This window comes from Galleria mellonella, unplaced genomic scaffold (genome assembly GCF_026898425.1).
Source record: "Galleria mellonella isolate WM207_F2 unplaced genomic scaffold, CSIRO_AGI_GalMel_v1 utg33, whole genome shotgun sequence".
Lineage (NCBI taxonomy): Eukaryota > Metazoa > Arthropoda > Insecta > Lepidoptera > Pyralidae > Galleria > Galleria mellonella.
Genome location: NW_026442079.1, coordinates 2638 through 5817, shown reverse-complemented (window position 1 = coordinate 5817; position 3180 = coordinate 2638). Strand labels below are relative to the sequence as shown.

At 31.9% G+C, this 3180-nt stretch overlaps 1 long non-coding RNA gene across 1 annotated transcript; it reads right to left on the bottom strand.

The window, feature by feature from the left end:
• Positions 1 to 515: 515 nt before the first annotated feature.
• LOC128201043 (uncharacterized) lies at positions 516 to 2890 on the bottom strand. The gene is made up of 3 exons (XR_008253041.1): positions 2445 to 2890; positions 889 to 1475; positions 516 to 665 (listed from the first exon to the last, which is right to left on the bottom strand). It is a non-coding gene; the product is annotated as an uncharacterized LOC128201043 (long non-coding RNA).
• Between the last annotated feature and the right edge of the window lie 290 nt (positions 2891 to 3180).

The window sequence follows — 3180 nt, the reverse complement described above, 5'->3', positions numbered from 1 at the left end:
ATGTTTTAAGTAACGTGTGTATAATATCAATCCAACAGTATGAGTACAGTACAAAGAGGTCGTACACTAACTTGCGTGTGACTTAATGAAAATTAGAAAAAAATAAAAATAAAGCCTGTACATAAAAACTAGCTAGAAGTTCACTTTTCTTCTTATAGGGCTCCCAGTTCATGTTTGTGTTAATATTTAAAATAAGCAAACTCGTTTACTACTTTTAAATTTATACTATTAAAACTGAAATTAATATCCAACGACTTTCTTCTAGTACAGATGAAGTCATCAATTGTGTTTTGCAAAAGTTTAATTCAAGGTTATGTTGAATGTGGATGACATTGGATTATATTATTTAAAATAATTCTTAATTTTTAAGATATATTCCGACAAGAAGTGAAAAGAGATAAGTCGTCTGTCTTTATTATTTTAGGAAAGTCTTTTATCACATAAAAGACTAAAATAAAAGGCATCAAAGTATTTAAAATATATATATATATATTAGTTAATTTTAACTATAATAAAAAGATAATTAATACCTATACAATAGGTTTTATGTTTTAGTACGGTGGTCGATGAAGCTATATTAATGTATATTTAGAATTTTATATACCATGCGTATAAATCAGAAGGTATCTTTGCATATACAGACTCTATATTTTCACGCGATGGACCTGTAATAAAAATTAAGTGTATTAAAGCTCAGAAATTAAAATTAGCAATTTATGTTTTTATAATTTGTAAATCATAAATTAGAAATGATAGAAGAAAAAATTATGGTAATGGTTTTTAATTCCCTTGACAATAACAATATTTCATATTTCTTCTTTAAATGAAAGTGTTTACATTCACAATTCCTTTCAAAAAACTGTAAACAAAGGAAATAAAAAATCTTACCTACTCGAATACATTACGGGCGCCTTACATTTCTTTCTTTCAAGTGTCTCAGAGTATGAGGTGGCAAAAAACCAGTTCTAAAGTAATTTTCTCTCTCAAATATGGTAGCATGAACGAAAATACAAAACTTTCTGTAACAATTTCCTTTTACATAATCGCGACAAAACTTGTAGACTCCATTCAGTTGTTTTAAATCTAGTTCATGGGAATAAATACAATCATTTCCCCTTCTGCAAATTCCTCGAATGAAGTCCTTACACATGATTTTTTTGATTTTTCTGTATTAATCTTGATTGAATATTTTTTGGTATAACCATTTTTTGTTTTTTCAATCGAGTTTAACTCATATGGTCCAGTGTTGCCTTCAGTTTCGAGAGTACTGTTAATGGAATTACCTGGTGGAGGGGTGTACGGGATTAATCGTGGCTGTGCATTTGCCTTTTCATTATTACTATTTTCATTCGAGGGAAGCTCATCATCGATGCATAATACATACGCTGTCTTAACTGCCTCATCAAACATTGATTGTAAATATTCCATCATGTGTATTGAATTTGGTGATAGCGTTTCTGAAGACATTTTCGAACCTGAATAAAAAAAAAAAATAAGCTCGTGAGAGTTCAACTTACATATCGAGGGTTCCATATATAATCGATTTCTTTTATATTTAATTATTATTATTATTTTGAATAAAAAAATATTTAAATATGTAGGACTAGGAATGTGATAAAATGACTGTATCTATTATCATTTTCCTGTATAAATGTATATATTTATTGCGTTTTTTTGTATCAAATAGACGCTTAACAATTAATATTTTATTACAATTCGGTAATCCGTATTTTGAGCCATAACTGTACTTAAAAATCAGATAGCATAACTATGTTTGTTTTTAAACGTTATTGATAATTACTCAAAAATATTATCATAAAATAATTACGACGATTAGTACGATTTGGAATGTACAAAAAACCCTTTACTATGATATCCCACTTAACCTGCGCTATCGGTATATGCAGGTAGCACCAGTGAAAGATGACAGGCGAAGACGAATACATTTCAGTAAGCCCGGCATGATGGAATTATCAAGAATGGACTTTATAGGCAATCAACCTGGCGACAAGCCACCTACTACCCTACACTTACTTTATTATTTTTTATTAGGGGATTAGTTGTCCCATTGCTAGCAATATACCGTATCAGGTCGACCTTCATGTGGTCCCCCCGAAAAACATGCTGAATTCCAACTGTATTCATCACGATGGGCTAATTAACCTGCCTTTTAATCCTCATCTAACATCCTTCACTCGTAGCCAACATTGGACTATCATCCATAAAAAAATATCAGGAATAAATCACGATGGTTGCCAGAAGGGACCACACGAAGGTCGGCCTGATCTTACCATTATGTCCCACTAAACATCATCCAGCGAGTCACCAAAAAGATATATCATTTACATCACGCCGAAATAGGAGTGACTTTGTACTATAGCGGGTAGAAATTATTTTGTTAAATATTATCCACCTGTTCCATATATCCATATGTTACCACCTACCTTAGTTTCTTCTGATGATATCTCTCCAACGAAATAATTTTGAAATAATTCTCGAACTGATAACGATGTGATCACAACGTCTAACTGGGGTGGTGATGTAGTAAGGTTTGAAAGTAGTGCATGGTTGTCGATCTATAACCGTTTCGTTTAATAAAAATCGACATTTGAAAGGTAGATATTAAACTACCTTCAAATGTCAAAAATGATTCTAGATACTTTGATGATAAAACATTCTGTAAAAACTGTTGGCGAAGTGGAAAATTGCACGATATTTGTTGTCAATATTATTTTTTCAAATATTATGTATTAATATAAATCTCAAGACTGCCACTTTAGAGCGATTTAGAAATTAAAGTAATATCATGAATTATTTCTATCTATTGCTATTTGATCATGTATGGCGCTATTTGTCAGAATTATGTAGCAATCGTCCTTCGTAATCGTAATAACATTTTTTTATTTAGCAATTACTAGCGAAGTGTTTTCACAGTATTTATAAGGAATCCTTTCCTCGGTATAACCGTACCGTGTTTTTTTTCTTATGGATGATAATGGCATGGTATCTCCGCCTCCGCTATCGGTATACACTGGCGGGGCACCAGTAAGGGATGATAGGTGAGGATAAAGCAGGTCAGTTGGCCCACCGTGACAAATCTATCAATAAATCAATTACGAGTTTCCAGAGGGAACCACGAGGAGGTTAACCCTGACAAGGTATATTGCTAGCAATGGTGCT